The sequence below is a fragment of the Giraffa tippelskirchi genome, chromosome 5, assembly GCF_054371585.1.
Source record: "Giraffa tippelskirchi isolate mGirTip1 chromosome 5, T2T-mGirTip1v1.2.pri, whole genome shotgun sequence".
NCBI classification, from domain to species: domain Eukaryota; kingdom Metazoa; phylum Chordata; class Mammalia; order Artiodactyla; family Giraffidae; genus Giraffa; species Giraffa tippelskirchi.
The window spans coordinates 181,261,340-181,275,927 of record NC_137279.1 but is presented as its reverse complement, the minus strand read 5'-3'; the positions used below and the strand labels follow the sequence as shown (position 1 = coordinate 181,275,927).

Sequence of the window (14,588 nt, the reverse complement as noted above, 5' to 3'; positions counted from 1 at the left end):
TCCCATGTGCCAATTCTGAGCTTGAGCAATTTTACTGTCTCAGAGCCCTGCTATCATTATGAAAATAAGCCCAGACTTACCCACTGAAGGATTAGAGACTACACGGAGCTGAGCCGATTGATTTGTCCTAGCTCAGACCATTCTGAAGAAGCCAACCCCACTGCTGACCGACCAGGTGACCACAGATATATGAACAAACCCAGCCAAGATCAGCCAAGTCAAGCCTATGTCAACAAAACCCTCCACCAACCTATAGACTAATGAGAAATTATAAATTATGTTGCTTGAAGCCTCTAGATTATGGGATAGTTCATTACACAGCAATAGCTAACTGATACAAAATGGAAGCACGATGGAAATTTAAGTGTTGCAGGTTCTGTAGTTTCGACTCTTTCTTATATTCTGTATGGCTGTCATGTCCTTCTAAATATCCTCAGCTTGTAGGGTTGGGAGAAATGTCAGTGTCATCCCAGGGGAACAGGATAAACTATCATGTGTACTGACTTTGGGCCATTGTCTATTTAGCGAGGAGAGTGGAAAGACTCAGGTGACCTGGGTTCTGAATTCAGCTCTGCCACTAGATCTGCAAAACCTTTAACAAGCCACTCGTCTCTCTAATCTTCAATGATGTTATCCATATGGTGAAGAAGTCAGGGTGTCTTTGCTCAAAAAACTACTATTTGCCAACAGCTACTGTGTTAAGCAACATGATACATGCCAAGGATACAAATCTTATAAAATTTCTATTCTCAAGAGCTCATGGTCTAATGGAGATATAGACAATGCAAACAAAAAGGCAACATATAGGTCTTGTGGAAGACAGAACAATGGTCTCCCAAAGAAGTCCATCTCTTGGTCCTATGTCTGGGAATTTGTGAATATATTACCTTACATGGCCCCAATAAATCCACCTGGAATGCAGGAGCCACAGGTTTGATCTCTGGGTTGTCAGGAAGATCCCCTAGAGAAAGAAATGGCAACCCTCTCCAATATTCTTGCCTGGAAAATTCTATAGACAGAGGAGCCTGGTGGGCTACAGTCCATGGGATCACAAAGAGTCGGACACGACTGAGTACATAAACTACTATATTATTATCTTGCATGGCAAAGAGCACTTTGTGGATGTGATTTAGTTAAGGATCTTGAGATGGAGAGATAATCCCAGATTTTCCAGGTTATTGTAATCACAATCATAAGAGTCCTTATAAGAGAGAGGCAGCAAGATGAGAGTCAAGGAGAGAGATCTGAAGATGCTACACTGCAGCCTTTGGAGATGAAGGAAGGGATCATAAGCTGTGACATGCTACCTAGAAGCTGGAAAAGGCAGGGAAGTGGATTCTCCTGAAGAACCTCCAGAGGAATGCAGCTCTGCCAACACCTTGATTTGGGGCAAATAAAACTCATTTTTGGACTCGAGAACAGGAAAAGAATAAATTTGTGTTAAGTCACTACATTTGTGGTAATTTCATTACAGCAGCAATAGGAAACTAACACACTGCCTGGCTGAGTACCCGGTTCTTATAACATCTCCCAGCATGTAAGAGGTACCTCCAGGTGCTTCTCTGATGATGCTTCCAGGTCAGGTCCTACGGAGCATCTCAGAAGGTCTCCTTGGTGTGCTAAAAGTCCCGTGGCCTCTCGTGGGAAGACTTGGGGGAAGAACGTGATATCTCTGATTGGCCACAAATTCCACGTTCTCTTGGCCTCTGCTGCTCCTGTCCAGCCACCTGGTTGTTCCAGGCTGAGGCAGGAGGACAAAGAGAGGACCAAGATACAGTCCCTGCCCTTCAGAAAGGGAGGCACCTGAGAGCACCTGGGGTGTCTAAGCATGCTCTATAGCCTGCGGCCTTGGTGGGGAATGACTCCACCTCTTCCTTCTAGGTTTTGACTAAGACCTACCCAAATACATTTCATACAACCACCCAACCCACACATTTGTCTGTGTATGCATGTACATATGTGTGTGTGTAGGACTATACTTAAGTCTTTGAGAGATAGCGCTTAATACATGTGACACGTTCTGACTATGTTTTATTCTATGCTATGTTTTACTATAAAAATGCCGGCGCCAACTTATGAAAGTGATTTTTCAACCCACTGCTTTTAGATGGTTGTGCCAACACCCCCTTACTGGTCTCTGTCTCTAGGCAGTGGTTCTCAAGCAGGTATTATAGTCGCCTAGGAATTTTTAAAAAGACCGGTCCTCCAGAAATTCTGCTGTCACTGGTCTGGGGAGGAGCCCAGGCATCAGTATTTTTGCACAGATTCTCAGGTGAGTCAAGCCTGCAAGCAGGGCTGAGAACCACAGCTTTAGGCCCACACCCACCATCACGAGTCTGCTGAAAGCTGATTCAGGCAAGGACAAGTACCTTCTCAGAATATTTTGTTGCAGCACACACAGACACACACAGTTCCAGAGCCCTCGCCTCTCAGGAATAGAGGTCTGATTGGACATTTGCAGGCTTGTTCTCCCGATGCCATGCCCTTTGCCTTGAAGCATTCTGAAGATTGTTTCCCACCGTCTGCTCCTAGACTGGAAAAGCCCTTGCCTGTGTCCTCCTTCAGGTCCTGACTCAGGTCACACCTCCTCTCAGGAGCCTCCCCCACGTCGCTGTTTCCCTCAGTCTGGCACCAAGACTCAGCCCTCAACCTCCGTGCTCAGGGATCACCTGTTACCCACCTGCCTTCTTCACTTGTGTATTAGCTGTGCTTGCTTATTCTCTGCATTCTCGATGCCCTGACATGGAGGGCCTTGCCCACCAGAGAGAAACTGCCTCTCCCAAGGGCTTGCTGATTACTGGAGACGGTAAATGACTTCCCTACAACTGAGGCTTTCAGATCAAACCAACCAACCCAAACCTACCCTCCAACCACTTTCTTTATTGGACTCTCTCGGGGCTCTTACACTCTGGGGCCAGAATCACCCCAGGGCCGTGTATCAGACAATTTAGGACAGCCCTGTACCCGCCGAGCCTGCTGAAATTATTCAAACTAGCCATTCCGAAACCCGCCTGCCCTGCCTTGCCCAGCGCTGCCCTTCTCTGCTCATGCCTCCTGAATAACCTGGTCCTTCCCCATTTGGTCTTGCAGGGTGTAACCTGCCCTCCCCCACCCCCCATCTCCTGGGAACTGCAAGTAACACACTGTCTTTTCAATGGTAATTGTGTGCTAATATGTTGCCCTCACCATACCTGAATAGCAATAAAGTCTACTTTTTAAAAATAGTTGGTCTATGAACTCCCCCAACCCATTCTGCTGACACTGTCTTGCATTGAGCACTCCCTGAATGACAGGCTCTGCACTCAGCCTTTTCCCTGCACCATCTCATTTGTCCCCAGCAGCCTGGGGAGGCAGGTACTGACCACTCTCAATTTACACTAGAGGAGCAAAGCCAGCCACTGACAAAGCCAGGATTCAAACACAGGTCTATCTGGCTCCCAAGTCAGCTCCAGGTTCCCCTCTATAGGAGTGGTCTCACACTCAAAGTCTCCAATTTCAACCACAGGATCTTTGCAAACAATGCTGCTAGGCACAGGTGTGCAGCGTTCACAAAGGGCCTGGCATGGAGCAAAGGGACAAGAGAAATCCACCTGCTATTGCTTGCCACACCAGAAAGGTTAGGCTGCTTCCCTCCAGAAAGGGCTCCAGAAGGGTTTCCCACCCAGGTGCCATTTAGACTAGCCTTATCTAAGAACCATAGCCCATTCATGCCTCCTGATCTCACTTCTCTATTGCATTGTGTGGAGAAAACACACTCTGAAGGGCACCGACCGCAAACATCACGCTGTCACGGATGTGTCAAACCAAGGCTCCAGGCTTCAAGCACCAAGATCAATCCTGCCCCGTCCCTTTAATTAATTCTCTCATCTCTGTTGTGTTTAACATGGACTGAGCCTGTTCCTCAAATGAGTTCATTTGGCTCCGCAAGCGAGGATTCCCAGAGATGCTTTTTTCTGAACAAGCCATTTTGTCAGTGTAACGTCTATGAGTATAGCTTTCCATTTGAGCTCTGTTACAATACCGAGTGGTCCTTGTCCCTCGAAACTAGCCTTAGGAGTTACAAATGACACCCTGGTGAACAGCTTAACCCTGCCATCCTACCGCTCCTGCCCCATGAGCAGGTCACTTACTTATTGCGCTAAAAAGGAGACAGGGTCCACCCAAAACAAAGTTCAGAACTCTTGCTTTTAAAAATCCGTATCTTAGCTCTTCCACAAGAATGTCATTCTTTAAAAAAAATATATTTATTTTACCTGTCTGTGTCAGGTCTTAGTTGCAGCACATAGGATCTTTAGCTGTGGCATGCAAATTCTTAGGAGCAGCATGTGGGATCTAGTTCCCTGACCAGGGATTGAACCTGGGTCCCCTGCATTGGGAGCACAGAGTCTTAGCCACTGGACTACCTGTGAAGTCTCAAGAATGTCGTTCTTATAGATGATATCTGCACACAGTATCACTTCCATGGACAACCTCCAGAGGAACTGTGGGCATTTAGTGGGGACCCAAAGATGGTACCAGAACAAGGGTCCTTGTTGCCTCAAATCCTTAAGCACAGGAACTCCTGAAGTCACAAAATGATGCCATGTGTGCCCTGATATCACAGTGTGACATTTCCCCCCATAGAGCCAGGGAGCCCGACAGTCTCACCTGGGAGCTCAAAGGCTGGTGGCCCCTGTAAAGAGGTTCTGCTGACCCTGCCTCTGGTCCAGAGCCTCATATGGCTAGATCCACATAGCTTCAGAGAGGGCTGCTGAGGGGCAGTGCCCTGAAAGTCAGTCCAAGCAGGAACTGTTAGTTACAAAAGGAAAGAAAATGTGTTTTAGCAATCATGGGGTGCCATATACAATGGTCAACAAACACAAGATTCCATTGCTGGCGTGACCCTTGGCCAGGGACCTCTCCACCCTGTTTCCTACCCACCCCACCCTACTCCCATCCCCTTGAGTAACTCTTTGCTCCAGGATTGGGTGCAGGGGGGGTTTCATCTCAACTCCTCCACTTACTGATTGTGTGAGCTTAGTCACATTGTTCAGCATCCTGAGGCCTCAGTTTCCTAATTGGTAAATTGCAGGTAAAAGTAGTTCTTACCTTATAACATTATGAAGGGTTCTTGAATGTGAAAGGCTTAACTCTGTCCAATATAGTGATAAATGCATAAACCAGTCTCAAACTTCCTGGCCTTTAAGTGTGTTCATCTCTGTGCCCCAAATTCCCTTCCTTCTTCTTAGCCTGGAGAATTCCTACTTTCCCACACCGTTCACCCCTGATGATACCTCTTTTAGGAAGTGTTCCCCATCCCCCTCCAAGCTGTCTCCATGGCTTCCTCCGTGCTCCCACACAGTAGTGCTTCCTCACCAACAACAGCAATAACCACGCTAGGGTACCATTTTCTTTCCACAGTTCTCACTGAACTGTGACATCCTGAGGGCGGAAATTATGCCACCCATCTTTGGAGCCCCAAATTGTGGTTCCATTCCTCTTGTAAAGCAGGCACTCAGTAAAAGTTGGCTGATTTAATTTACGTAATGGATTAGTTGTGCTCGTTGTGCTCGTTAATGAGGGAGAAGCAAGGAAAACACACCGAGGAGTCTGACAACCACATGAGGCATAGTGGGATTCAGCATCTCTTGGAGAAGTGTAAATAATAAACCCTACAGCTGTGATGTTCTACCCTACTGGCTTAATTCGTCTGTGGTAGGACCTGGGAATCCGATATATTTTAATGTTTCATATGTGACTCTGCTGTGTAGCCAGATTTGAGGACTACTACTCTCCCATCCTGTCCTAGGAGTTCAAAGAAGAGGCATTTCCTAGGACTTTCCATATCCACACAGCCTGGCCGCATCTCTCTAAGAGTGGTGTCTACCCACAAGGGCTGGTCTGTTGGCTCCAATCTGGCAGCTGAGCATCATGTGAAAGGTAGACCAAGTTAAGAAAAATGGGCTGTACTACGGAGAACAGTATGGGCTGTGCTGTTCTGTGCTTAGTCACTCAGTCATGCCCGACTCTTTGCGACCCCATGAACTGTGTAGGCCACCAGGCTCCTCTGTCCAAGGGATTCTCCAGGCAAGAATACTGTGGGTTGCCATGCCCTCCTCCAGGGGATCTTCCCAATCCAGGGATTGAACCAGGTCTTCTGCATTGCAGATGGATTCTTTACCATCTGAGCCACCAGGGAAGTCCACAAATACTGGAGTGGGTAACCTATCCCTTCTCCAGGGGATCTTCCCAATCCAGGAATAGAACCAGGTTCTCCTGCATTGCAGGCAGATTCTTTACCAGCTGAGCTATCTGGGAAGCCTTGGAGAACAGTACGGAGGTTTCTTAAAAAACTTAAAGTAGAGCTACCATATGACCCTACAATCCCTCTCTTGGGCAAATATCCGGAGAAAAACATAATCCGAATGGATACATGCACTCTAGAGCTCATTGCAGCACTATTAACAATAGTTAAGATATGGAAGCAGCCCAAGTGCCCACCAATAGAGGAATAGTTTAAGAAGATGTAGTGTATATACCCTGTGGAATATTACTCAGCCATTAAAAAGAATGAAATAACATCATTTGCAGCTGCATTGGATGGACCTAGAGATTGTTATACTGAGTGAAGTCATAGAAAGAGAAATATTATATGGTATCCTTTATGTGTGGAATCACAAAAGAAATAATGTAAATGAACTTATTCACAAAACAGATATAGATTCATGGTCTTAGAGAACAAACTTATGGTTGGTTACCAAAGGGGAAGAACAGGAGGAAGGGATGGTTAGGGAGTTTGGGAGGGACATGTACACACTGCTATATTTAGAATGGATAACCAACAAGATCCTACTGCATAGCACAGGGAACTCTGCTCATCGTTATGTTGGCAGTCTGGATGGGAGCGGAGTTTAGGGGAGAATGGATACCTGCATATGTATGGTTGAATTCCTTTGCTGTCCACCTGAAATTATCACAACATTGTTAATCAGCTACACTATATTTTATTTATACAAAATAAGAAGTTTTAAAAAAAGAAAAAGGGATGAACAGACAGGTGGGGTGCAGAGGACAGATGAGAGCGGTGTGGGCTGAGGAACAGGATCCAAGTCAGGCCAAACTCAAGATCTTTCAAGACCCATGTCGACCCTCACTTCTCCTGAGAAGCCTTCACTTGGGCATCTCCATGCCCTAAAGCTCTCTGCAGTTCTCCCCAACTCAGAACTCTCCTGTGTGTATCATCCTTGAATCTCAGAGACCCTTAGATGATAGGTGAATGCCAAGGTAAAATCAAAAGTCTGAATTACAGAGCATTTTAAAATTTTAAAAGAAAAGCAGGTTAGCTGCCTTCACATGTAAAAGGTTCTCCCACTAAAATCTAACAGATTGGACCCAAAGCTGCACAGAGGAATAGGAGAGTCATCTGCAATTAGCACGCTGATATATGTAAACAGCAGCCTCGGAGTAGTTGAAAATAGTTTGTTTGCTTGTGTGAATTAACATTCCCTTGCAATATTATGATAACAATGGTCTACCTTAGTTTCTCTGCACACCCCACCTAATCTTGTTTACATTCTTATTAATAGTGAAAAGGAAGCCTGGTTTTTACTGGCTTCAAATCATCCTAGACTGCAAACCACTGAAGTCTGAATTAATGAGCTTAAACCGTATGCATTTGCATCCTGAAGCTGTCTCAGCTCTCCTTACACGGGCTTTCCTTCAAGGACCATCTCTCTTACCTCCTTCCTCATGGCAGATTCTACTATCATCCTGTCTGCAGACAAGAAAGCAGAGGCACCGGAAGCTGATGCAAATTGCCTGAGTTGCACAGCATTCAAGGGAATCTGCCCTGGGATCTGCATTCTGAATCATAAACATCCCAGTCCTGGGAAGAAGATTCAAATTCTAGCTCTGCCATCAACTTTGTTCTCTTGCACTAGACAGCATGCCTGACCAGCCCTGGTCCTTTCCCGTGTGGCCCTCCCAGGCATGGAGTGCTCCCAGCTATTGGAAACTCTGAGTAGCAAACTATCTTCTCAATGACAATTGTTCCCCTATCTGCTGGGCTCACCGTACTTGAACCTGGTTCCACATCTGTGAAATAGGGATAATGCCGCTGACCTCTCAGGTTTGTTACAGGGATGAAATGAGATGATGCATGTAAAGCACTTAATGTAGCATCTCAACATGTGACACCAGTAACAGGAGATGGTGTGAGCACACATGGCTGCCTTTAGAAAGCCTGTAATCAAAACCATTCAGGGGAATGAAGAGTGGGTTCCATCCGGGTCCACTTTTCTTTAGCTCTCTAGTTCTTTTCTAATTCTTCAAAGGGTGTAGGAGGGAGGGTGCCTCCACTTCTCCTACCTCCCCAAAATGTCATCAGCAGCAGCTGCCTGGACCCACTGCAGCACAGAACACAGAGTGGAAACCTCCCAGAACCAAGCGTTCCACCCCCCTCTATACCAAACTCTGTCTCCCGGCTGTGATGTCCTTTCCTGGGCCAGGACCATCCAATACCCAAGTCTTTCTGAAATTAAAACTCCCTGGATCCAATTTGAGCAACACAGGAATTTAAACAGTATTGGATTATAAGCCAAAGTATAAAACAAATATCAGTGAGTCCATACAGAGATAAATAAAGGCGTGCATGAATCAATAAATAGGAGGAAGAGGCCAATCTCTCACAGAAGAATTCCAAATAACTTATGTAGATGCTCTGCCCTCAAGAAGGTGGAGCTTAACTCCCCATGCGTACATGTGAGTTGTGACCAGTGACATCTTTCTGAAGAAGACAGTACAGAAGGGAGGAATAAAGAGTCACTTTTCAGTGGAGAAATCTGACCCACACAACCTCAGCCAGGTGATCAAGGTTTGTATAAACATGATAAATCATGTGGATTGTATGTACTTTGATATGATGGGATGAAAATGGTATCTCACCTCTGGGGTCATCCCTCCTAAAATTCATAACCCAGGCTAAGCATGAGAAAAATATCAGACAAATCCAAGTTGAGGAACATTCTATACAATACCTGACCAGCACTCCTCACAACTATCAAGGACATCAAAAAAAAAAAAAAAAAAAAAATCTAGGAAACTATCACAGCCAAGAAGAGCCTAAGAGGACAGGATGACTAAGTGTAACGTGGGATCCCAGGTGGGGTCCAGGAACTGAAAAGGAGCATTAGGGGGAAACTAAGGAAGTCTGATGAAGCGTGAACTTCAGTTAATAAAAATGTATCAATATTGTTTCATTAAGTGGCATCAATCTACCATACTAAGGTAAGATATGATGATGGGGACCTGGGTGTGGGAACTCTCTGGACTTTTTTCAGACTTTTTCTCTAAACTATTAAAATAAAAACGTATTTCAAAAACAAAACCAAACAGAAGAAAACCTCCTTAGATAGTCCAAGACAGACCTGCTTTTTTTGCATGACCTCGGAATCATGAATAATGCTGTTGATGTGGGGGGCCCTTTGTTCAACAGTCTCAGAGTTCTCGAGGTGGGGCAGTGGGAGAGGGAGCCTGTCTCTCCCTTCCCACCAACTCCCTTTTCATCTGCTTTACGTTCTCACCTTTCACACAGCATTCTCCCTGAAGCAAAGGGTTCCTCTGCTTGAATGAGCAAAAATGACCTAGTCCAGACCCATCCGAAAATATCCGGAGAAAGGAAGGGGCATCTTCTGGTAATGCACCAAGGGCATGACAGAGCTGGAGCTGGGACCCCACAGGGTGGGCACCTGAGACCATCCCCCAGGTGTTGCCCAGGCTCTCACCTGTGAGCTTGGAGTTCCTTGAGGCAGGGACAGTGCCTGGTTCAGCTGTGTCTGTGGGGCTCAGACATGGGACAGGGACTCAGCAAGTCCTCAGGAATGAGTGAGTGACACTTTTTCCATCATGCGATTGTTCCAAAATGCCGGTGCCACATGTAACTGAACCACTCTTCTGGAAACCTGAAACTAACACAACACTGTAAATCAACCATATTCCAATATAAAAATTTTAAAAGAGATAAACCCTCCAAAAACCATTTTAGCTTTTCCTAAAATGCCAGTACCATTCAAACCTAAAAATTCTGCTGGCATATCAGAGAATTTCAAAGTTAAGGTCTCCCTGGTCTGTGTCCATATATCTGGTTTTACTAAAACAGTCTCTTCTAGTGAGCTTGTGTGCTGGAGATCGACTTTAGACATTCATGTATCCATCCATTCATTCATTTTAAAAGATTTATTGAGTATCTCCTACACATTGTGAACAATAGCAACAATAATAATTCATACAATAAGCATTCATTGAGTACCAGCTCTGTGTCAGGCTCAGTCCAGGCATGACAGATACAACCCTGAACAAGAGAGACGCATCACCTCCCTGCCTTAAGAGGGATCCTTAATTGTTATTTGATGCTTCCTGAGTGCCAGGCATTTGTGCTCAGAATCTCTCATTTAATCCTCACAATAACCCTAAGAAGTCAATACTATTGATGTTACTGGTTTTTTTTTTTCTTTTTTTTAATTCTTAATTATTTTAAACAATTTTAAAGGTTACACACTGTTTGCAGTTATTAAAAAACATTGGCTAGATTCACATGTTGTACAATACATCCTTGAGCTTATCTTACACCCAGTAGTTTGTACTGCCCATTACCCCACCCCTATTTTTCCCCTCCCCACCCCCACTGGTAACTACTACCTCCTTCTCCATACCTGTGTCTGTTTCTTTTTTGCTATATCTGCTAGTTCTATTTTTTTGATTTCACATATAAGTGATATCATAACAGTATTTGTCTTTCTTTGTCTGACTTATTTCACTTAACATAATGTTCTCCAAGTCCATCTATGTTGCTGCAAGTGGCAAAATTTCTTTCCTTTTTATGACTGTGTAGTATTCCATTGTATGTATATATGTATGTATGTGTAATATATCACATCTTCTTTATCCATTCATCTGCTAATGAACACTTAGGTTCCATATCTTTTCATTGTAAATAATGCTGCAATGAACATTGAAGTGCAAGTATCTTTTTGAATTAGTGTCTTTGCTTTTTTTGGATATATACTCAGGAGTGGAATTGCTGGGTAGTTCTATTTTTAGTTTTTTAAGAAACCTCCATACTGTTTTCATAGCGGCTGCACCAATTTGTATTCCCACCAACAGTGTATGAGGGTTCCCTTTCCTCCACATCTTTATCAACACTTGCTATTTGTGTTCTTTTGGATGATAGTATTCTGACCGATGAGAGGTGATACCTCACTGTGGTTTTGACTTACATTTCCCTGATGGCTAGCAATGCCGAGCATCATTTCATGCACCTATTGGCCACTGGCATTTCTCTTTGAAAACATGTCTATTCAGTTCTTCTGCCCATTTTTCAATAAAGTTGTTTAATTTTTTGATGTTGAGCATATGAGCTATTATATATTAATCCTTGTTGGTCATATCATTTGGAAACATTTTCTTCCATTCAGCAAGTCTTCTTTTGTTTTGTCGATGGTTTCTTTTGTTGCACAAAAGCTTTCAGTTCAATTAGGTCCTGTTAATTGTCCCCATTGTTTCAGATGAGAAGGCAGAAGCCTAGTTATTTGTCCAAAGTCACTCCTTCAATAGGTAGTCGAACTGGGATTTGAACCTGGGCACTCCTCATTGAGAACACTTGTCCTCAATGTCCACATGGGGAGTCAGCGTGGGTCTTAGGTGCCTGGCTGGTGAAGAAAACACGCCAGGCACCACCGTCAAATGGAAAATAAAGCAGCCCTTTATTCCCAGCAACTGGCCAGGAGCTGACGTCCCTTCCTCACCCCCTCATGTGCAGGACTACAGAAGGATGCTGAGGCAGGGAGGAAAGCTCTGCCATGAGGCCTTAGCAAGGTCTCCTTCCTCCGCGCTCCTGAAGCTGAGCCGGAAGTCCCTCTGCGCCGCCCCGCCACCCCCACCCCCACGACTTCCTCCCGGGCTCAGAGGCAGAAGCTGAGGAGAGGAGTGTGGCTGGGCGGGTGTCTGACGGGATTAACAGGCGGAGGAGGTGCAGAGCCTCTGTTACTGCCTTGAAGACACAGACACCCCATCCACTAGCACAGTTTGTTCTAGAGGATGTCATTACTCTGACCAGATTATCAACACGTGATGGGAGGTGCTCAGTCAGGGAGGGCTGAGAGGGGGCCCTTCCCCTGGAGGGAGGGAGGCCCAGTGCTTTCTTATCTCTGAGCAGAGAGGAGACAGGAGGAGAGGAGGAGAAACGTATCCTCACGGCATGGTGGGCATAGGTGACAGGAGGAGAATAAGACGTGGTTCGTGTTCCACAGTGACTCACACGAGGGTGAAGTCCGCTAAAACTAATACATGAGTAAAGATCCAGCAGGACTGGATGAGCTGGTTAAGGGGTGGGAGGGGTTTCCTGGAGGAGGCATCAGGCCTTCATCCGGTGGGTTTTGAAGGCTGTATTGGAGTTCTCCACCCAAAACAGGGGTAGGAAGAATCCAGCAGAGAAGGCACAGAAGCCCCAGTCTGGAGACTATTCTCAGGGGGTGGGTGTGCCTTGGGCGTGGAGAGACCTGACAGGAGCCTGAAGAAACTCTGCTAGGAGGATGGGCTGGAGCCAGACTGTATGTGGCCTCATGGGATGCTGGCAGCTCAGTCTTTTTCTCCATGAGCAGTGAGCCCAGGGATAAGTTCTGTGTTTCTTGGTTTTGTCAGGGGAGGGAAGAGTTGTGGGATGGGGGCTTATGCAGTCCTATTTGTGATTCATAAATTGATTCTGACAATCACTCTGAAGAATTCACCATCATTCAAGTAACTATGTGGCACCTACTACATCCCACACTCCATAGAGGGCTGGAGATAGAACGGTGAACAGACCAGACATGATCTCAGCCATCATGGAACCTTTGGACTGGCAGAAGAGATAAACATTAGATAAGTATTTTGTTCCAATTGTGACAGATCAACTGAGGGAAAACCCGGAGGGTGATGAGTACCTATATCTAGGGAACATATACTCTACTGGGAAGATGAGAAGGCTTCCCTGAATAAGCAGCATTTAAGGTAAGACCTGGAAACTAAGAAGTATCTGCTCAGGGGACAGAAGCAAAATGTTCCAAGGGAATGAAGGCTGTGTGGTGAGAAGGAAGACAGCACAGCAGAAAAAGCACAAAGTGGCCACGTGCCTGGAACGGAGTGAGCACCGGAGAGGGTGGCTGGAGATGAGATTGAAAAGAGAGACAGAACAGAGCCTCGAAAGCCAGGGTGAGGATTTGGGACTCTATCTCACTATCAGGGTCAAACCGTTAAAGGGTTTTAAGAAAGATTGTGACAAGATCCCATTAGCATTTTGGAAAGAATTTTCTTCCTGTTAGCATTAAGGAAAAAAAAAATATTGAAAGGATGCTCAGTGAAAGCAGGGAGTCAAGAGGAGGATTTAGGGATTTCTCTTTTCAAGTGAAGAGGAAAAGGGAGGATGTGATTCTGAGGATCTGAGCTTGGAGGAAGGGACAGATGGCAACTTAGGATCAGGAGGGAGCCCATAGGAGAAAGAAGCAGATGTCTGCAGGGACCAGGAATGTCTCGGCAAGAATTCCTGCCACCCTCACTATTAGAGAACAAGAAAGCAGAGGTGAAGCTTCCCAAGAGGCAGGAGGAATTGGGCTGGGGAAAAAAAAGACCCAGACAGGCATCCTGGCATGTCTAAATCCACTCCAGGGGAGCTGGCAGGAAGGGGTCAGAAGTCTTATGAGCAGCTGTCCTGACCCCCAAGGGATAGAAAAACGTCCTCCCAGCTGGTGTGTGAAGCAGAACAAAGGCACAAAAGTTCCCCACTGGCTGACATTTTGGGGAGCTCACAGAATGGCGAGCTTCTCCTATCCAACCCAGGCACCAATGAGGAGCTGAAACATATTGTACCCATTAGAAAAGAAATGTAAATCCGAGAGTCAGGCATTTGTGTCCATGACAACAGGGGGAACGTATTTTGGCAAATCTGAGTTCATTTATATTCAAATAAATATTTCAGTCTATGACTCTGGCACTTTTTTGCATGAGATATTTCAGAACCATATTGAATGTTGCTCTCATGCTAAGAACTTGAGAATTAAAATGAGGGCCAATTTCAGAGTCTGTCAGGCTCCAAGATTTGGAGTTGGTTTTACCTCAAGGAATGAAAAGGAATGATAAACGAGGGGGGTGATTCAGCACATTTGTATATAAACTTTTTGAACAGGAAAGGCCATTCCAGTATTGTCCCAGGCAGCCCCTTCTTTGTAAAAATGGAACAACAGACCCAAGTGCAAATCCTTCTAGAACTCAGGGCTCCTGTATCTCTGGCCAATGTTGTCTTCAGTCTGCCCAGCCAGTTGTTGGAATAAGAAGAGCAGGTAGGCTAACACTTCTATAGATCATCAATTGTTTCTCCTTCAAGGGAGGCTGTTTTTCCTTAATTATAAAACCAATCTATGCCTTTTGTGAGAAATCTGTGTATTACTAAAAACTCCAAGATATTATCTCTGGTAAACCCTATAATTCCCCATAAAATCACGTCAGTTTAAACATTCTCTTTCATCCTTTGTTCTGTGTCTGTATCTTTTACATAGTTGAAATGTTAGCTTGCCTACAAT

At 45.2% G+C, this 14,588-nt stretch overlaps 1 long non-coding RNA gene across 1 annotated transcript in view; it reads right to left on the bottom strand.

Moving 5' to 3' along the window:
* LOC145505089 (uncharacterized) overlaps positions 1 to 11,896 on the bottom strand; it is a 52,287-nt gene extending 40,391 nt beyond the window's left edge. The window contains exons 1-3 of the long non-coding RNA XR_014052830.1: positions 11,253 to 11,896; positions 9,762 to 9,944; positions 4,648 to 4,788 (exon numbers count right to left, since the gene is read on the bottom strand). This is a non-coding gene — a long non-coding RNA (uncharacterized LOC145505089). The remainder of the gene's footprint in view (positions 1 to 4,647; positions 4,789 to 9,761; positions 9,945 to 11,252) is intronic.
* Positions 11,897 to 14,588: the final 2,692 nt, after the last annotated feature.